We start from the raw sequence: 25,224 nt of genomic DNA on the forward strand, positions 1-25,224 counted from the left end.
TATAAATCCTAAATCATTAAATCAATGTGTAGTTTGCTCTCAAGCACAGTTGAAAGACTCCTAGTGTAACATTGCCACCTGAGCAGCTGCCACAGCCAAGCTTCGAAGGAAAAAGTACCTCCTCCTTGAGACGTCAGATGACGGACAGGTTAGGCATCTCTGATAGGATCAAGGATTCGAAGTGCTGGCCTGACCTTTTGCGTCACTAAGAAGGAGGGCTCAGGTGAGCAGGCATCTAAATATTCAAAATAATGAAGACATAGGAGACTAAACCCTGGGACATAACTAAGATTGTTCTGACCTGTTCCTGGAATCTACAGCTCCCGGTGCTTCTAGGTGACACCTTCCTTAGAGAAGTGAGTGTGCGACGCTGCCCTGTGACAAGAATAGACCCGACATATTTAAGATGCTTCAGAGAATAAATATTGTCTCCTGACTGCGATGTTTAAGTTGAACAATCCAATCCACACAGTCAGTATTTGTACAGAAAAACACTTCCCTCCCGCTCCTCCCGCCCAGACAGACCCGGAGTACCCAGTGATGCAAGGAAGGCAGACCGCCGTCTTCTGGTTAGCTGGCCACGAGACCGATTAGAACATTTTTGACAGGCAGGAACAGATCAGAAAACTGGCTTCTGTTTCGCTTCACTCAGACATCAACACGGTAGTGGGACTGCATTTATACATCTTTCCATCAAGCCATCACTGTCAGTGTAACTGAGTTGGCACAGTTTGAGGATACTAGATATTTGTCGCCAGGGTGTGCCAAGCAAACTCATTGTGTAGTTTTCAATAATTTGCAGTCTCCAAAAGTGCTAAAACTAAGCACTGCACGGGTAAAAGTAAACCAAACAAAGGCACGCAGCACAAACAGTTTGGAGCAGATGAAATCTAGGACTATAGAAAAAAAATAATTTCGATTTTGACCATCTTAAGAAATCACTTGTGGAGGGCAGACCTTTTTCGGGAGAGCCACGCGGTCCCTTGTGAACTTCCCTCAAAACGTTTTGCTTTATGACTCCTACACAAAGGAGCATGTCTATGGGAAGCTGGTCCCACATTTGGATTTCCTTGTCACTCTTGTGTTTGGGGCTATAACATATGTTTGCTTTAAATGGTTTTGGAGTCTGCTTAAAGCTTAAACCAGACAGCAGTAAGCATTTTCTTTTAATTTCACCTAGGCCACTTTGAGTGAAAGATGTCATTCTCTTGACATGTAGAGGGCGACTTTCAGCTATAAATCAAAAGCGTGCACATCTACGTAGTTGTTGATCCTCGTCAGTTCTTGGACCACGGTTTGATTTGTGAGGTGCTGGGCACCGGCATTCATTTTTGGACAGCGAGAATTATTTGTTGCCATTAGACCCATAACAACAGAGAGACGGAAAAGTGGGGAAAGGGATAGGAAAACGGTGACAAATGGGTGAAAAAGAACCGTCAAGAGTGAAATAAAGAGACTGGAAGGGTGGTGGAAAAAAGGCATGAGGTGGAAAGAAACCTATGCAGACTTGGTCTTGGCAACCCCGCAGTGCGGCGGCATTAAATGCAATCAAATTCACATTAAACTACTATGCTTAAACACTCGAAAATATATATCTATATAAACCCAGCCAACACATCTTCTGCCGAAGGTGCTGTGAGCCGAGGCACGCAGCAGCGCAGATGCCGCCACAGCGGCCTGACAGAAAGGGTCTTTATTAATCACTCCGCGCGCACACAGGCCCCATTCATGCCTGCACAGGCGCTCCTGCCTTTAGCAGTAAGAAGCACACCCTGGAATCCAAGCTCCCCTTGGCACAGGACGCTTAGAATAACTGTGAAACCCCAGCAGCCCTGCCGAACACTGGGAGCCTTCTTGCCGCCGGCAGCGAGTGATTCACGGAAAGGCTGCCGAGCAGAAACCACCTGCCGCTCTGTAGCACCAGACACGACCCGCCCACCCCGGCTGGTCACCGTCCGACTTCACGCACGTGCTTTGGCGCACTAACGCGACGCGATGAGGTCATAAACTAGGAGAGCCCGGTTCACAAAAAAGACAGACATAAGTCCCCGGGCTCCCTTTAACTTAAAGGATAAATGTCGGATTTGTGGGGAATCTACACTGGAGTTCACATCGGAAGCCGCAACGGTGCCACATACAACTATACTAATGTTTTTTGCATGCATAAGTGTCATAGTGTACAAGTGCTCAAAACTGCATCACAAAGGTGGATTTCTATTTTGTCCTCCTGGAGAAACCATTTCCCCTTGGGAAGCCCCCTTTTGCAATACCCACAGATATTGTGGGAATGCCCCCCTAATCGCATAATGGACATGGATTTACTTTTACCCTTGACAGGAGTAAATTAACATGGAGTAAAGGGTGGAATGTGTTGTGAAATGTTTGTTAAGGCCCAAAAACTAAAGCGGGTAGCACAAACCTCTCAGGACTTCCCTTGGAACCCCGTCTCCCAATCACCGGCACAAGGGTTACTCCAGTAGGCCCCCTTGCAGGTAAGCTCGGGGGGTGTGTAGGGGGGTGATTCGACAGACGAGGGAATTTTTTTAAATTTAATTTTCTCTCATCATCTGTCGAATGGGTGATTCGACAGATGAGGAGGGTAAATTAGATTTAAAAAAACACCCAGTCTCACTACGCTTACCTGCACGGACCGCTCTTGGTTTACATGCACTAAGTAGTTATTGTGAGTACATCTTTTTAACAATCTAAATCCACGCTATGAGAATACCAGCTTTAGATGTGGGCTCATAGGCCCAGCCATTTGCGCATCTACAATAAAGCTAAGCCCACACACAGCTTTGTGCATCACACCGTGTGAGTGATGATTGAGATACTCATGCTCTTTGGGGGCACCAAAGTGGAACTTTTAACGCAAATCTGTAGATGTCCCATCCCACATCTCTGCAGCTTGGCCTGGACCCACAAGTTTCTCTTTGTATCCCTAACATAAGTACAACCAAAGCGAAAATAAAATGAAAAGAGTGTGAGAGCTGTTTTCCCTGCATTTTAGATGCATTATAAATTGGGTTTACGCTAATCCAGGTTGTGTTTAGACTGCACTACTTCTTGCACCGATGTCATAACTATCATATTTGCTAGACCCTCACGAATGAACTGAGAATGTTGCCAGATACTTTTCTCCCACTGTATGTGACCAAGGACATTTCAACTGTCCCAGACTACTGCCATACACTGTATCAATTGAACTGTCAAATAAACTGTGAGAAAGCCTGCGGAACCAATGTAGTACAAACTTGAGAGAAACTCTTTACTATGTAGTAAAATGTTTCTTATTGCTTTTTCCCTATTGGTGCATATCCATAGAATAATGTACTCACGTAGAGTGTATGAATGTCGGTCTAAAGTTCTATAAAAGGATGTGTATATTTCTATGTGTAAGAGACCCCGTTTCCCCACTTTTTGTAAATGTATGCCTTTGTCTGTCATTCTTACGAGAATATTTATCACCTGCTACTGAACCTAACTGATTTAACAGAAGTGATGTCTCCAGTCAGGGAGCACCAAAGTCTGTATCGAGACTACACACCACTCCAGGTCCCAGCCGTAGGCGTGCTCCTGAGCTGGGATTCAGGATAAGTGTGCACGCCGACAGGGTCAGGACTGCGCCTTCAGGCACAGTAAAAGCGACCCAGTCTATCTCAGACACTAGCAGAGAGAGGAAACAGGATCGTTTACAACAGACATTATGCTGGGATGAGTACTGGCCTAAGATCATGTCTGGATTGGCCATACCACGAGACCGAGTATTTCCCCGGAGGCTGGAAGGGTGGGGGCTCATCTTAGTGTAGGGGTGCTGGTTTTGGTGCATAGGGAAAGTGCAGCTTCTGCTCGTCGACCTTAAAGGGCAAGTCAACGAGCAGTGACTAAGCTTCACGCACTTTAAACTGCAGTTTTGCAAATACTTTTGTGGCCTGACCAGAAAGAGCGATAATAGTCACCCAACGACGAGCAGTGCGGGCCTTTGTCCTCAGAGTTGGCCTGGGGCAAGAGCGGGCGTACTGGTGATGTCCGGATTCCTGCCTGGTTGTGCCCCAAACAGAGTACCACCAGGAAGTGAAAAAATGCAAAATTTGTCATTACCATGTCCAAGGCTGGTATCTTCTCTTGCACCTCAATGAATAGCGCTTGAAGTTTGTTTCAAAGTAGCAGGACTCAAGAGAGTGGAGCCTGGATTTGCCAATCCAGCTGTGGACGAAAAAGTAGGTGGTCATGTCTAGCTGTAGAAACGAAGACCCAGCTATCCCAGTTGAGGCATAGATATGAATTTTCACTTGTAGAGATTTTGTAAAAACAGCACTTTAGCGGTGCACTTCCTTTTTTGTAGCCCTGACGGGGAAGTGCTTCTTTAACTAGAGCAACCAGTGTAATAGACATCGACTTCCTTGTTGCCTGAGGCAGTCCAGTGCCTAGAAGACTCTCGAGAGCTGGCGGCTGGCAGCAGACTGTTTTGGGACAGACTTGACTAGGTTCTGACACAGGTGTGCATGGATCTTCAACCCAGCACACAGTGCCTCTTTAATGTGCGAGGTGCCTTCCAAGCTCTTCATGCACAATGCATGGATCCTTGCCCTCTGTTCTCAGTCCTGGTGTCTGCCACAACTCAGGCATGCTCAGGACGACACAGCAGCTCCAATCAAGTAATGTACGCTGAGCTGGAGGCATCTGACCTATTTAAATCGTGCTCGCTTCGAGTTACCAAATCATGTTGTAACAACACTCGAGCAGTTCATTGGAACCAAAAATATAAGATCCGTTAAAGAACGACAAAAAAGTATAAATACAGAAAGGATAGTTTATGACCGATTAACAATGCAGACACAGAAGGGATTGAAATGGTGACATTGGCTGAAATCAAATTGAGCGATAATAGAATGCAGTGAAAGCAATACACTGAATCCTAACAGAAATATAGGACTAAGGACAGAACAGAAAGTACAGAGAGTTACATCAAGAGAGCAGAGTGGCAAGAGAGCAAATAAGGGATAATGAGAGATACATTAAGGTGAGTGAGAATAAGAGAGCAGAGTGGGGACTACTAGTGAGGAGACTTGTGAGAATGAGAGAGCAGGGATCCCCATAAGAGTGTCTGAACTCCTAGTTGTTCCTCCCATGACGTAGCATCATGGAGCATTGGAAGGCCATCATTTATTCTGCTTACACTTTATAGTATTAAAATATATAATGAAAAACTCGACATGCCTGATTTGAACTGCAGAGATTCTCTCTGTTGTGGAAGCCCACCCTCCAGTGACTAGCCTACGATTGCAATTAGACAATTCTGTTGGTGCTGCATTTCCAGAATAATAATGGATTTGCCACATAATTTGCCACATAATCGAGCATTTGCTGTACAAATTACAGACTTCAACAAAACACTTATTCTTGTATCGATAGTTACTAAAAATGCTGCATGCCGGGTTCCTGGTCATTTTTCAGTTGTTGGTGTACTCAGTCAATAAAGAGGTGACAAGGTTACCCATATCGTTTAAGCATCTTGACTTTATGAGCAAGTTGAAAGACCTTTGTCACCCAAAAGACATACACACTGTTCACATGTGAATGTAAAAATGGGTGGAAAGATCCATCCCTTGTTTGCAATGGAAATTGTTTGTTTCACTGTTCATGCAAACTCACGTGTAAACCACAGGCTGAAATCGCCTTTATTTCAAAACAACATTCGACAATTGAGAGTGCCAAAGTTTTGCAACTCTTCTTAAGACAGGCCTTAAATCGAAAAGAGCCAATCTGTTCTGCCTTGGTATTTCGTAATAGAAAGATGTCTAGTCAGAGACGCCATATTGGGAAAACAGGTTAACCCCGACTATAGACTAGTTTTTAATATTACAGGGATGTGCAGAGTAAAATAGACGCACCATCTATTTCAGAAGCGCACGAGTCTAGGCTTGGACCACAACAAAAATAAGATGCCTTTTGCATCGATGTGTTACAATGCCCAAATATCTAGATGATAACGGCACAGAAATGTGTGACATATTTTGCTTTTAATCATTCAATGGGACTCTGTTCGCTGCATAATTGACACCTTTCCATGCAGGATCATATATAGTCACTTGTGTTGCATAGTATGGTGGACCATCGTCCCATATGGCCTGCGGACCTGCCTAATGTCCAACACCCATCTCTGTGCTGGGCTGCTCCTGACTTCATCATGCATGCTTTTTGGCACAGCCCTGCTGCTGAGGATCATGCCTCTTCCCGCCTGTCCTTACTAGGCGACTCGTGAGATTTTATGCAGGCACCGTCCCAGGGGCAGGTACATGAAGGCCACCGAAGCAGGAATGTGAACTACTGATTCAGCCCCATTGCAGAAAGTTAGCCGAGGAGAAAGGGATCCTTGATTGATTTGATGCCACGCGGATGTGACGTCACAACAACGCATGGTCCCACGAGATCAGTGTGCGCTGCTGACACACAACACAAAGGGCCTTCTAATTCCAGGTCCGACACCCAACCGACAACCAAACATGTGCGGAGGAAGATATGGAGGGGACATCACCCCAAAATAGCCAACGTTCTCAAGAACATGGCCTTGAGCAGCAGGAAGAAGCGCAGAGCACCACGCCGCTGGACGAATCCAGACACTCGCGTGTTTCAATTTACAACACTGCTAAAACTTGGAGCACCTCAGACATACTTATTATACTGTATTTCTTTTCTGCATGATTTGTGTAATTAGCTTGATGAACCACGTCACCTCTCTGGACTCTGCTTCTATGACCTGGTTGTGGCTTCTAGAAGAGGAGTCGCTGCTGATCTTTGGGCAGGAGATTAAGTCTCATTAATGTACCCCAGAAGTGAGTGTGCAAAATCTGTTGGGCACGACCTGCACATATTTTTTTGATTCAACAAAAACAGTCAGTCCCAGTTGGTTTATTCTGACAGCTAAGATGCCTCAGCTGAAGTGGAGGGAATCTCCTGTGCTGTGAGGCCGAGGGAGGGATAGACAGCTGAACAAGAAACCAGCCTTTTTGCCAGGGTGCCTGCTGCCTTAAAGAAATGTAAATGTGTGCAACTTGGTTAATCTGCAAACGTAAAGGCTGCTTAGAAGCTGGTACTTGATGATGTCAGTTAGAGCTTCCTGAAGACAAAGGAGTGTTCTTTTAGAGAGGCATTATTAGGATGCAACTATGAGAGTAATGAACCCAAAAAAAAGTTTGCACTAGCTACAGTCTGCGAATTAGTAAAATCTATAGTTTGGAAACACTTTTTTAGTCATAAACCTAAATCTTTTGCACATTTCGTGGAAGCCTCTCTTATATTGTGTGCAATGTGAGTTTAAAATTATGACCTACATATGCTCAGTGCTTTCTGTCACGGGCTTGTACCTCGTAGTACAGAAAATACAAGTCACCAATCCTCATTGCATCAACCAGAATTCGATTCTGTGGCTATGTGGTTGCGCACACAGACATCTGCAGTGATCGCATTAACCAATAGAGGTATCATAACGTAATCTAGTCAATTTCCCACCGATTTGTTGAATTTGCATTTATTCCTCATTTAAGGTGCGAGTTATTTCGTATGTAGTTATCTGAACGTGAAAGACCAATTAAATAGTTACAGAATATGTTGTTCTTTTTAGCCACACCTTTAACCCCGCCTCCACACTTACTGGCCACACCCCATCCCACTCCGCTCAGGTTACCATACTTTTTTTTTTTAATGCACTTCAATCGCTGATGTACTTGTACATGCTTGGTCATTTAATCAGATAATTTGTGAAACATTTAATGCTAGCCTGTTACCTTATGCTGATTCATTGGGGTTGCATTAGAAGGGAAGTAACAAAGAAAAAAAAAAGCTTAATTTCCGTGCTAGAGACATGAAGTGAAAATATCGAGTTCCTTTTTCTGAAAGACAAAAGTCCACTTGATCAAGTTTTTTCCCAAACTCGTGTCACATAGCAACCCAATGCCTTCTTCTCTGCGCTATATCCCACCAAGCAGCTGCCGAAGGGCCGGTGCCATCACAGTGTTGCGGCATTGCGCATGGCCCATTCTTTTATGGGGAGAAATGCTGTTGGGCAGGTGAAGGATGAAGGAACACTCAGTTTAGATGAATTAATCAGTAAATCAGACGTGAATCACGTATGGACCGTGCAGATCTGAGAAAGGTGCTGGGAAGTTTTGACAGCACACCTTGCCCTAAGTGATCAGACATTCTTGTTAGTGAGCTATTGACCTTTCATTAGTGCTGGGCTTCTTTGAACTTTGAATCACATGAAAATATGAGGTTTTACTCATTGCCAATGGTGGATGGAGAGCTAATATTTTTGTTTATACGCCCCTATAACAATGCTAAATGCACTATACAAACACAAAACAGTTTTGATTTGCAGTGCCACTTTTGCCAAAATATAAAGTGTACTCCCAATCCTAGTAGTTAAGGAGAGAAGGCCATATCGCCCTGACATCTTTAGATAATCCAATGCCCACCAGTCTAAAAGGATAACTTCTGGGGGTGTTTGCCAACCCCTACTTGTTTAACAAGAAACCATGATAAATCCCAGGTCAGAGTCTTTGAGAAAACCAAACACTATGATTCAAAACTAATAAGTGAGATTAGCATTGTCTTCATCGCATACGCAGCCCTGGCCTGGCCTTCAGACTGAGTTGAGCCTCAGTATCTTCAAGGCCTATTCAGCTAAGGTACTGGCCACCTCAGTGAAACACAATGCTTCAATCATGGACTGCCGAGCTAGGGGCCTGGTCTACTCTGTGTCACAATACCATCACCAACTGCCAAACTTTGGGGCCGAGTCAACCTGTTGTACCAAAGGGCCATCATAAACTGCCATGCCGGGGTGCCGCCCACCTCATGAGTCACAGTGACATCAGAAGTGTCAAACCACAGGCACAGCCACCTCATAGAATCACAGTGCCATCATCAACTGCCAAGCAGGGGGGCCTGGCCCAACTCACTGAGCCAGCGCGTCTTCATCGCCTTTCTAAAAGTCTGAGCTTCTGAGTGAGTCAGTGAGTCCGCGGTCATCATCAAGCAGGAGTGGAAAGTCAGAATATTCCTTACATAATTAAAGTTTGACATAATATTGTGCTATTTACAAAATATTGTACCACGGGTGTAGATTTTCTATTATGAACTGTAGTCAGGTAGTATTTTTGTAAATGATATACAATCGGGGGGCCTGGCTACCTCATTGATTCATAATGCCATCACCAACTGCCAATTATGGAGCCACGCTACCTCATTGAATCATTGTGCTATCACCAACTGCCAAGCGTGGGGCCTGGCTACCTCATTGAATAATTGTGCCATCATTAACTGCCAAGCGAGGAGCCTGACTACCTCACTGAGACATTGTGCCACCACCAACTGCCAAGCGTGAGGCCTGGCTACCTCATTGAATAACTGCGCCATCATTAACTGCCAAGCGAGGAGCCTGACTACCTCACTGAGTCATTGTGCTATCACCTACTTCCAAGCAACGAGCCGGTCTACCTCACTGAGTCATTGTGCCATCACCAACTGCCAAGCAATGAGTCTGGCTACCTCATTGATTCACAATGCATTTACCAACTGACGAGCAGGGGCCTGGCTACCTCATTGATTCACACCCTAGAATATACCGTAGACGGTATATTCTCTAATGTAGAGGGACTGCAAATATCAGATATTGTACCGATGCCGTGGACTGATCATTATGCTATACTTAGTAAAATGACAATTAAGACCCACTCAAGTAAGAAACTTATCTCCACTGACTTAGGCTAATTTAAAGATTGGAAGAACTTAAACCACTCAGATTTAAAAATACAGCTGGATTGCACCCGTCCACTGGTGTCCATCGACCCTAACTTGGCAACACAACAATTCCAGAACTGGCTTGGCCACGCTACCAATCTTTTAGTTCCCATCAAGTCCGTATCTAGGAACAGATCCAAACCGACTGCTCCATGGTACACGGACAAACTAAGATTACAAAAACAATGCAACAGGAATAAGGAAAGGCACTGGAGGAAAACGTACGATACGGCGAGTAAGACCCGCTATAAAGAATCATTGGCGCTTTACAAAGCAACGATCGTAAAGGCGAAAAAATCATTTTATTCAGAACAAATCAATAAAGCCAAAAACTCAAGCAAGCAATTATATGAGATCACTAAAACTCTGTCAGGCAATGCCCCCGATCTTATTCCCTCTCCATCACAAGCATTGTGCGACTCCTTGGCCAAATTCTTTTTCTCCAAGGTGGATGACATATACCAAGCTTTCACCTCCAAACCAATTATGACAAATGCCACCTCTCCCAGTACACCCCCGGTAAATGTTTTCACCGGTTTTAAAGTACTTACAACTGTTCACATAAGGACCTTTGTCTCCACAATTAAAACAGGATCCACTCTTGACCCCTGTCCTTTCTCAGTCCTCCCACCAGTGATGGATTCCATTATTCCAGTTATTACACAAGTCTGTAACTCCATACTGTTATCCGGGACATACCCTAACCCGCTAAAAAACACCTTACTGAAACCCCTATTAAAGAAACCAAGCCTGGACAAAAATAAATTAAAAAACTACAGGCCTATTGCCAGCCTCCCTTTTTTAGCTAAAGTAGCCGAAAAGGCCATGAATCTTCAATTATCGGAGCACATAGAGAAATACCGATTGCTGGACGACACACAATTCGGCTTCCGGAAGTATCACGGGACCGAAACGGCCCTGATTAAAGCCGCAGATGATGTCAGAGCAATTCGGGACCATGGGGGGACAGCAATCCTAGTACTGCTTGATCTATCCGCAGCTTTCGACACGGTCGACCATAAGATCTTGGCCGACCGTGTCGGAAAGCTGGGCATCTGCCATTCTGCCAGAGACTTGCTCGCGTCCTTTTTGGCCGACAGAACACAAGCGGTCACCTTGGGACCTTACCATTCTGCACAACTCTCGCTGCCATGCGGGGTTCCCCAAGGCTCATCCCTTAGTCCGACACTATTTAACATCTATGTGTCGGACCTTGCCAATGTTATCAAAGCATATGGGATGAGCCTAACCTCCTATGCGGACAACACGCAATTGGTAATGGCCATCAAAGGGAACGGAGGCGAGGTGGCGCAACGCTTCCAAAATGGAATGCTGGAAATCGGAGAGTGGATGGCAACAAATTGCCTCAAGCTGAACTCAGAAAAAACTGAGGTAGTTATTTTCGGACCCCTCTCACCAGCTTGGTCATCATACTGGTGGCCACCAGCCTTTGGAGCACCCCCTATTCCGACAGATAAGGTCAGGCATTTGGGAGTCATTTTTGACGATGGTCTTAACTTTATGGAACACGCAAATAAAGTAGCATCCACAGCCCACCACAAACTCAGAATGATTAGGAAAATCAGCCCGTTCCTTCCAGAGGCAGCAACCAAAACACTGGTTAGCTCCTTAGTCCTATCGTCCCTTGATTACTGCAACGGCCTATTCCTTAATGCCCAGGTTAGGATCACGATGAAGCTACAGGCAATACAGAATGCCGCAGCACGTCTGCTTTCTGGAACACCTAAATACGCGGCCATATCCGATACCATTAAAGAATACCACTGGTTGACGATACGGAACAGAATTAAGTTTAAATCACTATGTATAGTGTATAAGGCACTCAACAATCAAGGACCTCACTTTTTGAAGGATCAACTAAAACCCTATAAACCTTGTAGACAGCTTTGTTCCACCTCCCTAAACCAATTAGTGATCCCACGATCCACAACTGTGTCTTGGGGTGACCGCCGCTTTTTAGTGGCTGCACCCAAATTATGGAACACGCTGCCTCAAAACATTAGGTTAAGCCCCTCACTTCTTCAGTTCCGTAAACATCTAAAAACATGGCTCTTCGATCAATAATATTCCTTAAATCTCCCAGGAGCTTTTAATACCCACCTGAAGTAATGCGAATTGTTTAGCGCCGAGACGCCTGCGGGTAATTGTTCGCGCTTTATAAATGGCAAAAATAAAATAATAAATAAATAAAATAAATAAATGCCATTACCAACTGCCAAGTGTGGGGCCTGGCTACCTCATTGATTCATAATGCCATTACCAACTGCCAAGCGAGGAGCCTGACTTCCTCACTGAGTCATTGTGCCATCACCAACTTCCAAGGAACGAGCCTGGCTACCTCAACGAGAGATTGTGCCATCACCAACTTCCAAGCAACAAGCTTGGCTACCTCTCTGAGTCATTGTGCCATCACCAACTGCCGAGCGTGGGGCCTGGCTACCTCATTGAATCATTTGGCCATCACCAACTGCCAAGCGAGGAGCCTGGCTACCTCATTGAATAATTGTGCCATCATTAACTGCCAAGCGAGGAGCCTGGCTACCTCACTGAGTCATTGTGCCATCACCAACTTCCAAGCAACGAGCCTGTCTACCTCACTGAATCATTGTGCTATCACCAACTGCCAAGCGTGGGGCCTGGCTACCTCATTGAATCATTGATCACCAACTGCCAAGCAACGAGCCTGGGTACCTCACTGAGTCATTGTGCCATCACCAACTGCCAAGCAATGAGTCTGGCTACCTCATTGATTCACAATGCATTTACCTACTGCCAAGTGTGGGGCCTGACTACCTCATTGATTCATTGTGCCATCACCAACTTCCAAGCAACGAGCCTGGCTACCTCACTGAGAGATTGTGCCATCACCAACTTCCAAGCAACAAGCTTGGCTACCTCACTGAGTCATTGGGCCATCACCAACGGCCGAGCAACGAGCCTGGGTACCTCACTGAGTCATTGTGCCATCAACAACTGCCAAGCAATGAGTCTGGCTACCTCATTGATTCACAATGCATTTACCAACTGCCAAGCTTGGGGCCTGGCTACCTCACTGATTCACAATGCCATTACCAACTGCCAAGTGTGGGGCCTGGCTACCTCATTGATTCACAATGCCATTACCAACTGCCAAGTGTGGGACCTGGCTACCTCATTGATTCATAATGCCATTACCAACTGCCAAGTGTGGGACCTGGCTACCTCATTGATTCATAATGCCATTACCAACTGCCAAGTGTGGGACCTGGCTACCTCATTGATTCATAATGCCATTACCAACTGCCAAGTGTGGGACCTGGCTACCTCATTGATTCATAATGCCATTAGCAACTGCCAAGCGTGGGGTCTGGCTACCTCATTGAGTCATTGCACCATCGCCAACTGCCAAGCAACGAACCTGGCTACCTCACTGAATCATTGTGCCATCAGCAACTGACAAGCGAGGAGCCTGGCTACCTTACTGAGTCATTGTGCCATCACCAACTGCTAAGCAATGATTCTGACTACCTCATTGATTCACAACGCTTTTACCAACTGCCAAGCATGGGGCTGGCTACCTCATTGAGTCATTGCGCCATCGCCAACTGCCACGCCTAGCTACCTCCATGGGCCTTGGTGTCTTCAGTCTCTTCATAGCGCTGTGAAATCTGCCTCAGTTGCTGAGCCGGGATCTGGCTTGTGACCAAAGCTGACTTTGTAATAAGCAGTCTTCCTACAATTTTCTATTAATGTGGATGGTTTTAAACTACCTACAAAAGGCAGGGCCTTCCATTATTTTCAAGGGCTAAAATATAACGCATTGTTTTTTTAACTTACATCTATTAATGCCATTAATTAGCAGTTGCAGACAATGGATAGCAGTTTGGGAGAGATCGAGCAAACCCGGGGTTACACTAAAGGCTGCGTCATGGTGAGAGGTAAATCGTCATGTATTCATCAGTGGGTAATGAGAGCGCACAGTCACATGTGATGCTGGAGGAGGAAATTTTTCTCTGAACCTTAAAAATATGGCAGCCCTGTGGCACAGCTGCTACTTCTGGTTTCGCTGCTAATAATACTGTTTTATCTGTCAGAAAATAAACAAAAAGTAAGATGAATTGAGATGTGAAACAGCTCCTTTTAGCCGAGCTATCATATCCAGCAATTATATGTAGAGAAAACCTCATAACTATGAATTTGTTTCTTCAATATATTATTCGCAGCGGGATACATCATAGTTTGCAGATTGGTATACGGATTTTCCCTCTTGCTTTCTTTCCTCTTCCTTTACGTATTAACTGCTATTCTCTTTATTTGAGAAAACAACATTTTTCACTGCTTGTAATATTGCCCCATCCATCCTGAACGTCTGGAAAGATTTTTAAGGTTTATCTGCTGTGCGATGCAGATGGGATGGATGCCTCCGATAAATCATGCTCTCCATTTTAATTCTTATATTAAAACTGAGAGATTTCATTATTAAACGTATGACTCAAGCTTGCAAATAGGAAGAAACAAAACTCTACCTTACTGACAAACTTTTAAACAGTTTTTATGCCATGTTATGGTGAGCCAACATAAAGAGAAAACACCCACTGTAATGTGCAATCGAAAAGCTCCAAAGATAGGTCACAGAGTTCATCTCTTACATTTTTGGTAAACATTTAAAAAAGGATTGGCACAACTGCTTATAACAGTGGGCGCAAATCAGTTCACAGCAACTCCTGGCAGGTAAATGATTGACATGTCTGACCCATAGTCACTCTGACGTCACAGGAAGTGTTGTGGCTTGCTGCCAGACACTCATGGCAATAGCAGCTACGCCCGCCATTTGATTGTACAGAATAGTGTCCGCCCACTCACGAATTAATAGCCGTTTCACAGTAAAAGTGATTTGTGAGGATTATCTGTTTCAGTCCCAGCATGGATCTCACGCGAACAGACGTCACATTAACCAATCACTGCCCCCCGGAAGACATTGTTGCTGTCTAACTTGCATGTAAGGAATGAGAGTGGGGCAAGGTTAAGTATTATGTGCAGAAATGACCGGTGTGTTTTGCGCTCATCTACCTGTGCTATCCAGAATATTAATGACGTGGGAAGATGTTCTCTCTTCACCTTCATGAAAAGCGTTTGAAAATAATGGTTTACACTACAAGAACTCTTATGGTGCTCGGCCAGGGATGGGCTGTATGCTTCCTTATGCCCGCTGGCAATAATCCCGACGTCATACGCTTCACACAAGCGTGCTCCATCCACTGCCCCATCTCCCACACATCACCCAAACTATACCATGCTGTGATTGTGTGCATTTACCCAGTCCCACACTCGTGTGGCACTGCTTCGACCGTGCCCCCGCCCCACCCCCACTTCAATTGCCAGCCCAATCCACTTCTAACACAGTCCCCCTGGCGGCTCTCCAATAACCCGCTGCCACCTCACTGCATGTGAGCTCAGGGCAAGCATCACAGAGCTCAGTACAAACACCGTATGTTCTGTACAAAAGCAAAAACGAAAAAAGATTATTTTGTAGCTAGGTATAATTATCTGTAATACGTCAGCTATTTCCTGCATCAATGCGCCAAAAAAGACTAAATATTCCAGCGGTTGCACCTCTTATCCTTCTTTTAGTAACTCTTCTCCAAACTGTAACACCCTTAAATTTGATAATTGATCCATTCTCTGAAAATTTCAAATTTCCACGGAAAGTTGCGGCGATGAAGCCGGGACACGAATAACCGCTCCAGTGTATGTGGTCTGGGCCAAGATAGCATCCAAATGAAACGACACCACTCTCACAAGCGTAAGGGGTGACACACGTGGCCTCAGGTGCCCTGTGGCTGTGTTTGCGGCTCTTGCCTGGAGAGTGACGGACTCACCGTCTTCACAGCCCTGGACGTGTGCTGCTGAAGCCACAGACACTTGGTGCTCGCTCGCCACCGAGTCCGGCCTGCTGGAGCAGCGGCTTACACTGAAAGGTGCCGCTCTTGTTTGCAGCGTCTTGTTGACCCTCCACAAATCCCTGCCAACAGTCGCGGTGCTACGAGCCCGGCGTCCGTCACGTGCTGCTCTGTTTGACGCTGTGTGCAGAGATTAGCACGCAGGTGCATTCAGCCTGTTTCTTCCAGTGACTCATCACTGTCAGGACAACATAAATAAAGCCTGGTTCAGGACAGGATTATGGAGCCTTTCTATGTATGTGCGATGAAATTGCAGAAATCGTTCGCAGTAAGCGACCATTGCGGCGGTAAGATTTTATCTAGGAAACGAACCCCAATTAGTCTAATTTTGAGAGCTACAATAAATTATTTCATCCATCTCTCTCCCTAGTGTCTCTTTGGGTGCTTCCCGTAACCTCTCCCGAGTCAAAAAACAATTTGTTTTACGATGCAGCACTTGCTGGCACTTCTGTTATTTCAATGCTCTTAGTAAGGCTGGAAAAGTGAGGTGAGCTCGTTTTGGTTACAGTTGGCATTAGAGATCAGCGGTGTCCGTTTAATTCTAAACTCCATCTGACCGGTCTATGTCTCCTCAACTATCTAGCATTGGGAGATCTGTATGATTGTCTGCCTGGTGAACTTGTTCATTTTTTTGCAATTTAAAATTCATTCGTCACCAAACGTGTTTGCGCAATGAACCTGCCTGTTATTAGTTTTGTGCTCTGTGTAATAACAAGAGACAAAAAAAAACGATACACTTCATGGTCTCAAGAGCGACTCTCCTGAACAATTTCTCTCACAAGAAGAGCGGTTTCCTTAGTAACCAAAACGCTTAAACATGTTAAAAGAAATTGAGTCAAATAAATCAAACTAACAAAATAGCAGGAAAGTCCACTTAAAATAATAAAAGCTAGAGGCATTGCTGCTCTACAAGTACCTGTGCCACTGGGAACTGAAATCGCAAAGAGTCCAGTTCAACGTATGAGTGGAGAGCAGGCACAAAAATCAATAATTTACACCCGCTTGTTACCACTGGGCTCCCATCACTGCAATGAGGTGCAGATCAACGTATGGTAAGCTTAAGATCCATGCTCACATAGAGCCTCTTACTGCATAGCTCAAGCCACGTCATCAGCTGCAGTGAGGCAGAGGCCAAAGGAAGCACACTGCTCCCTGGTCACTCCATGGTACCAATCAGCGACATCCAGGGCTTTAAGTGGGATGAAAAAACTGGGGGGTCTCTCAAAGGGGCGTGGCCAGTGTAATTAGGGGCGTGGCTTTAAACACTCACACTAAACATCTGTGCTTAGCACAGTGTGCCGCCAGACTTGTTTTTTGCTGTTTCGGTCATGGCATCCAGATATGTGATACAACAAGTAACATCATACCTACAACAAGTAAGGACTATTGGTTTTGTCAATGGTTATTAGTTGCAGAAGATAAATAATCTGCAACTATGGCTTGTATATAATATTGACAAAGCTTCCAATTAAAGCCCTGGTGACACTCTTGCCTTTCAGAAAGAGAAGGGAAATCCAGAAAGAAAATGACTCTTTAAAGGATTTCCCTTCCTCCACAACGCTCACCTGGCATGACGTCATGCCCTAACTTCTCTGCTAATGAGAAGTGAGCAGTGTGGGCAGCGCACATCGATGTGCAGGCTGTCTCGAAACGGGTCTCTATCGGGCTTTGGTTTGCATCCTTGGCACTTTTTCCCAGATTGCAGTGACAGCAAACTGCTGTCACTGCAATCTGGGGAAAAAAACGGACCGCCTGTGTCAGTGCTCAAAACAGAGCCCGATAGAGACCCGTTTCGAGGCCCCGTGAAAAAAACTGCCGGTGCTCAGACCCCTTGAGACCCGGCCCACTTAAAGCCCTGGCGACATCCTAACATCGCCTTCTCACCGACGCCTTGGTCACTCCATTTTTCGTGGCCCCAATCCTTGACATTGAAATATCACCAGCATAAACCTCAGCTCTAGAGGTACACACCAGACACCTACTTCCAAGAGGCGGCAGCCATCATGGCAGTTGTTCAGCATCACATCACCTTGTCCAATGAACAGTGGCGTACTTGCACTCTCTTACCCAACCTCACCACCCAACATCAACAAGAACTTCTTCAGAAGACCTTCCTGCTGCTGGGCAGCTTGGCACTCATGGCATGATGTTCCAAGACCTCAGTGCACCTCCTTGTTTGACCCGTAACCTCCGAGTGCTGTGCAAAGCACTGGTCAGACCTCACCTCAGTGTTTCAATGCAGCTGGGCAAGAAAAGTTCTGAAGGCCCAATGAGTTTTAAAAATATGCCCAACAGTAGTAGTGTACTCAGAACTACAAGCATATATAAAATAAGCTTATTGAGTGTTAAAGACTACACCAAAATGTACTTTGCACTTTACTATTGCTGTTTTATATTGTGCGTCGTTGCTCCCCATTGATTTTGCCTTGTAACTTGGCTCTCATCGGTTGGCCTAGGGGTGGAACCAATTGGAGATGTGCCGGGAGGAGCCTGATAGAGCTCCTTGCACATTTAATGAAGGCTGCGGTGTGGATGCGCCAAAGGTGTGCCAAAGGCAAGTCCTTATGTGACTGGGTGCACCTGGATGGCACCAGGGGCCAGGCACCCTACCCCTTTTAGCTCCTGTAGGTTAACATACTATTTTTCTGAACTTTGTGCCCTCAGGGGACCCCTGTGTGTGGGTCCCGGAGGACCCAGGGTTCAGCTACAGGACCTGGGGCTTCAGGGCCAGCCCACCCATGGAATATAATCTCTGCAGTATTAACTGCTGTTCCTTGCTTAAAAACCATGGTGTTGTCTATCATTTTATTCACGACAACGCACCAGAGTCTCTGTTTTTCAAAGACACTGGGCTGGGCCAGTCCTTGGTTGCCAAACCTGACTTGTCACTCCCCTCTGGCTATTACATGAAGAACTTCAACAGAACTAGTGGCAGAGGAGGTGGCATTGCCAGGATTTATAAAGACACATACATCAGTAGTCTGTATCAATGCACCATCACAAACTGCGGAAGCGCTCCCTTTAAAATTTCTTAGAGTAAAAGCTTTACCTTGTTGGGACTTCTAATTTACCGTCCTCCGGCCCTTCCACAGTCATCAGGGAGGCACCGACTAATTTTATCGCACCTCTGGCCATCAAATTAGCAAATAGCCACATCCATGGCGACCTAAATCGTCATCTGGAGGTCACTCTGGACAGCGTTGGCACACATTTTATTGAAGACTACGCTGCCATGCAGCTAACCCAACTTGTTGTAGGTTCCACACGTTCTGCTGGTCACCTTCTTAACCTGGTTTTCTCCAATCTCAGCTTCCTACCGGTTGCTCCACCTCTACCCATGCTTTGGACCGACTATTTTATGATTCCCCTGTCCATTTTCCTACCCCGCCAAGCGACTACACCAGCCCCTAAACCTACTTTCAAACGCCCGTGGAAAAATGGTCGACCTCCAAAAATGGGGCCAGAAAATCCAAGCCAGTCTCCCTCTGCTGCCCCCAAATGCAGAGATCGCAAATAACATCTTGCAACTTTTGCTCATTTATGCTCTAGATGTCATTATCCCAGTCAGACAGGTCTCTATGAAGAAGAGACTCACTGCCTCCTGGTTCAACGAGGCCCTTATCTCGGCCAAAAATAACTGCAAGGCCCAAGAACACTTAATGAGGAAACCATATGATCATATGCAAAAAAAACTCCATACAGATCAGCTATCAAATTCACAAACGAATCAAGAAATCTACGGCAGAATATTTTGCTAATAGGATGCCAATATACATGAAAAGGCGCCCCTCAAGCGGCACAAACCCAGTATCCGTATAGGAGGCAATGATCCACTGGGAGCAGTGGCAAACTGAAGGCATCCTGACTCTAGATAATGTAATCTCCCAAGTTGCTCTCGAATCCTTCGAGGAGCTAGGGAAGAATTCCACCTCCCAGGAAGATAACACTGGAAATACCTTCAATTCAGCCACGGTCTCCTCCAGTGGCTGGGAACACCTCCATGGGACGTGCAGCCTTCTCCAGGGTTATCAAACCTTCGACATTGGGGACAATATAGGGGGGTAATGTCTGGATTTTATAACTCACTGCTAAGCCGCCTATACTCCCACCCCAGCTACTGAGACTCCGTACTCGGTGGCAAGTAGATTACACTGAGGAAGACTGGGTGGAGCTTTTAGAGAACCTAGATAGAGGGGCTAGAGAGTTTAGAATGAAATTCTGTCTCTTAAAGACACTCCAAGGCTGCTATTGGGGTCCTGCGAAACTGAAAAAATCTCGTCTCCTTCCTCACTTGAACTGTTGGTGCTGCAGAAAACTGCAGTGCGACATTGTTTATGTGCATCATGACTGCCATGACCGTCGGGCCCTGTGGGATGGCGCAAACTCAAGACTTGAGCAGCCTAAGACTTGAGCAGCCACTTGAGCAACCACGTACACCGTTGCTTACCCATCCATGGAGCGGAGTACAGCTAAACTATGTATCTTATACCACTGGCGATTAGCACATAAACCCCCAAGAAGAGGATGGTTGAGATGTTTAAGACAGCCTCTTTTGAGAAATGTATCTACACTCTACATGAAAAGGTGGAAATCTATCTGCAAGTCTCGGCACTGTTCCTATATAGCACTACTTAGCCGATTAGCCCTCTCAATTGGTACCTGCGCCATATCACCCCCCAACGCTGCATGTATCCATAACATGGGTTAATGCCACACTACACTGCTCCAACCTACTTTACCCCATGGGTAAATGTCACAAGCTTGAATACATCGGAGCGGCCGATGGTGAAGAACTAATAAAGTTGCCCAGAAGGATCAAATGGGAACAAACTGCAATAACCAGATTTAACAGCTGGGCTAATCAGTGGGCAGGTTGGCCATCGAGTGAACAGGAAAAGTGCGCAATAGAAAGCTGGAATGCCACATCTGAGACCCTGGCGGTGATCCTTCGCGGGAATCAGAACAGTGTGTCGCACAGGCGTCCCCTCCCTACTTATGGTCATAATATAGAAATCAAATTAAGTGCCAAAAAACTAAACAAGACACGTAAACTGTTCCACAAATGCGGGACAAAACATAACAAGAACCAACTACAAGAAGCTAAAAAAGGTCATGCAAAAAAGGTATGGGCTGCAAAACGTGCCCACTGTGAAGCACAATGGTTAATTATTTTTGACCTGTTGAGCCCGGGAAAAACACAGGAATTTTGGAATTATATATGCAACATGGAACGAGGCCCAAACCATAGGGAAAATGCCCTGGAAGCCTCTACTTGGGTCGCCCATGTAAAAACACTATATACTAATGATGGCCCTGCAAATATGCAAAATGTAACACCTTTAGCTGGAGACTACATTGATCCTTCCATCGAGATGACGGCCCCACCGGGAAAACTGTTGGTCGCCAAAATCTTAAAAAACATCAGACAAAACGCCGCACCGGGCCCCAATGGGCTTCCCGGGCACCTATTCAAGGCAAACATTGATCTTTGGACAAAAAATTTGACCCACCTGTACTCCGAATGCTGGCTCCAGGGGGATGTCCCAGATTCATGGAGAGGCTCGCTTTTACAGCCTATTCACAAAAAAGGTCCAAAATCGGAACCCGCCAATTATCGCATGATTGCCTTGTTGGATATTGAGGGAAAAGCCTATGCTAGCGCCATCTTGAGGGACCTCGCAGACTGGTCAAGTGCAGCAGGCATCCTTCCATTCTGTCAAACCGGATTCAGACCTGGGTCAGCCACAGTTGATAACATCACCGCTTTTTCTTTCCTGGCGCATCGCGCACGGACAGACAAAAGTCTTCCCCTCTTCGCCTGCTTCATTGACTACTCGGCGGCGTTTGATGGGGTCGACCGCGCAATTCTGTGGCACAAGTTGCTCCAATGGAACATCAATCCGGGGCTGCTAAGAGCGAGACAGTCCCTGTATCAAAAAACTTGGGTGCGCATCAAACTCTCAAGGGACAACGCTTCTGCTAAGATCAACACAGAAAGAGGCCTAAAACAAGGTTGCGTGCTAGCCCCACTATTATTCAACTTATACACTGCAGACATGGAGAGGGCTTTGACCGGGGCTGCCCTGGCCACCCCAAAAATTGGCGGGCGCAAAATACACTTTATGCAATATGCTGACGATTTGGTCCTCCTGGACCACACGAGAATGGGGCTGCAAAAGGTGCTGACTGCACTTGCCGTATATAACGACAAAAACAGGCTTGTAGCTAATCGAACTAAATCAAAGGTAATTATATTTGGGCACTACCCAAAGAAAAAATCTTTGAAATGGAGGCTAGGCAACCTTTTGCTGGAAAGTACACAGCGGTACAGGTATTTGGGCATCTGTTTTCAGGAATCGGGGCTTTCAAGTGCCCATCTTAAGTCAATCCAGGCCAAAGGTAAATCCATCACCTATGCCATTTGCAAGCTGCAAGCCTCCTTATACAGCCCGTCTACCACGGCCATCAATAGAGTACTTAAAGCTAAGCATATACCGGCACTCAACTATGCCCTCCAGGCATTCCCGGGCAAACTGAGCAATGAATTAGAAAAAATTCATTGCAGGGCATACAAGAGACTCTTCCACCTCCCAAGCTGCACCAGAAACATCCTCGTCCGCCTGGAGTTCTCACTCAACCTGCAAAACCTGGAAGAGTTGGCCACATTAAGCAAATATTATTTTTTAACAATGGCGGCACAAGAGAACACACTGAAGGCAGTCTCGAAATGTATCTTCCGAGAGCCAGGGAACCCCTGGTCGTCCACTCTCGAAGCCGCTAAGGTTCATCTCAACCTTGCCATGGACTCCTGGAACCCAGAAAATGTTACATACTCTGCCATCAAAAACGTGATTAAAAAACAAGTGCGTGTTCGATCACGGGAACTGGATTTGGAGTACCTCAGGAGAAGAAAAGACTTGCATGAGACCCTGTGTTTCCCGCACACCCGGCACACTCCTAAACAGCATCTCACGCAGGCAGTGGGCAGTGCAGCCCTTCATAAGATCTTGGCTTACAGATTACACCCGTTGGCCCTCAAAGAGCTATACCAGTGCGGCAAGGAAAGCCCAGGAGTGCAGGAATGCAGGCTGTGCAGCTATAAATGGGAGTCCATGGCCCATCTTCTCTTCTGCTGCCCGGCCCTGCGTTGGCCCCGCAGTCTTTACCTTAGGCCATTATTAAGACATTCGGGGTTACGCTCTGCAAAGGATGGGATCTTTCATCTCTATACCCTGTCCACGGTGAAGGACATGGCCGCCTTTGGGAAGTTTATCTTTCAAGCACGGACAATGCTGAAGTCTTCCACCGGTCGGATCATAGAGCCCTTTGCCGGCCCATGAACCTTCTCCTTGGCATCTCAGTACTCTCGGGGCAACTAGACAACTTGATCTGTCTGATACTCTCTTGTTTTTAAATTTTGTAATGTGCCTTTTGTATCTATGGTTTTATGTAATGGTTTTTAGTAACCAACAATTAAAATTCATTCATTCAGTCATACTTTACCCCATCTGTATGCCTGTGCAGATACGCCTGCCAGGGACACATGCCCATAATAGCAAGCTGGCCTGACTGCCACTACCTCTTGGAGAGACTCTACTCTGGAAATAGTCATCCTTCCCTCCCTTCTCCTTCCCGTCCTCTACACCATGCCCGCAAGCTCATCTGGACCCCCGCCCGGCCGGCTCCTGCTCACCACATGCAGATGGAGTTCACCTCTCACGGCCACAGGGATCACGTGCGACTGCTAACGGAGATTCATAGGGTTTGTTTAGTTTTACCGTCTGGGACCTCCCAGCCATGAGATACCATGGAAGACTCTTCCCCCCTCCCCTCACACTCACCCACTACCCTCTTCTTTTTTATTTCTGTTCATACTTTTATCCTAACTTTTATTCTCTTCTTTCTCTTTCGAATTGCTAGATGATATGTACAGATTTCGAAAGTAGGTGTTACTGTGACTTACTGCTATATGGTGTTAATGCATGCAGGTATATATAAATATATATATATTTTTTAAACACGATTTGCTGCCACCATTGATTTTGAGGCACCCAAGGCATGGACTCTGGCCCACGGCTTACTTTGAGGGAACTGTTGATCATGTGGTGCCATTCTGATCTCAGCAGCCAGTATTTGTCAGTTTTGGCCAGCGGAGTTATATTAACAGGTGCTAAAACTCATAAAAAATGACCCCCTAAATATATCTCCATTCTCAACCGTCTGCCTTAGCAAGTGGCCTACAGGAGGCGTCCTCAACTCTATCTAGCATGCGCAAGCCCACTAGGGTAACATTTCTTACTCAGCAAACCCAACTTTATGATACACATTTCACGTTACAACCTTTTGATAGTCATTATTTTGCGTTTCATTTAAAGGCTGCCTTCAGTGGTACTCTAGAAATCCCCAGCACCTTATTAGGAGGCTTGGTTGGGTTGTGCAAAAGGCTACTCTCATCAAAGGCAGAGGGGGCCATCAGGTTCCAGATTTGCAACACTACTCACAAGAGTATTAGAAGCTGCCTGCAAGCATCCTTATGCCAGGGTAGAACAACAGAGCACAAGAAACAGTCTTGACAACAAACTGTTAGTACAGGAGAATTGAGACAAAGTCATCACAGGTCCAGGAGGCACCAGGGATCTGCCGACACGTGTCCATCCTGGATTCTGGTGGTTTGCGCATCTCGTTGAAAACATTCGTCCCAATCTCTTTGTTGCTTTAAAATGACTAACTACACCCGTGCTTAATGGGCAGTTGCAACTTACCAATGACAAAAGACAGCCAATTCCGTACAGCATTGTTTCAAGAATTTACGGCCCTCTTTTCTTTTCAGGCTCACAGAACTGCAAAATAATATCATTCCATGCAGAATTTAAAAATCTATCAAAAACAATGAGAGGAGTATCCCCTATGAAGTTGAAGTACAGACGTATCTGGAGGGCAGGTTTTTTTGGCAAGAAGGAGAAAATTCATCCTTTTGTTTAAAACCCCTCACTCACCAACCTAGTGGTGACATGCTTCATCATCGGGGTCCACCTTGGCGTCCTAGCGACACCAAAGTGTGCTGCGACACCTGTACTACAGTGGAGCGGGTTGTGACTGTGGGTGTGAAAAAAAATCAAAGATGTTAAAAATTGTCCTGGTTGTACTCAAAAATATAGTTTTAATTATAGAGCAACTGAACAATGTTTAAAAATTACGAGGGCGAGATCCTGGTAGGGAAGTTACGACCCAAGGATCTCTATATGTGTTGAGTGGTCAACATGTTTCTACCTTAAGGGCAATTGCCCGGTATTCATCAGGACCAGAAAAACAGGTGGACAGGGGGTGTGTGCTCCCTAAAAAGCACACCCGTGCCTTGATCCCCTGTGTACCTACTGGCAAAACGGCCAGTGGTATATGCTGCTCAGTAAAATAAGTGAGCAGATGAAAGAGTGAAAAAGAGACTCGATTATGAGCTCTC

The 25,224-nt window shown here is 45.8% G+C and overlaps 1 protein-coding gene across 3 annotated transcripts in view; it reads right to left on the reverse strand.

The window, feature by feature from the left end:
- The window catches only part of RAB11FIP4 (RAB11 family interacting protein 4), a 1,218,119-nt gene that overhangs the window by 117,551 nt on the left and 1,075,344 nt on the right, over positions 1-25,224 (reverse strand). Inside the window, exon 1 of one of the 3 annotated variants that reach the window (XM_078654400.1) lies at positions 15,684-15,892. The exons of the other annotated variants lie outside the window; for them this stretch is intronic. The gene's annotated coding sequence lies outside the window, so the exon portion shown is untranslated. Of the gene's footprint in view, positions 1-15,683; positions 15,893-25,224 lie in introns of those variants that run through there. 3 annotated transcript variants of the gene reach the window in all.

Source organism: Lissotriton helveticus, chromosome 7, assembly GCF_964261635.1.
Source record: "Lissotriton helveticus chromosome 7, aLisHel1.1, whole genome shotgun sequence".
Lineage (NCBI taxonomy): Eukaryota > Metazoa > Chordata > Amphibia > Caudata > Salamandridae > Lissotriton > Lissotriton helveticus.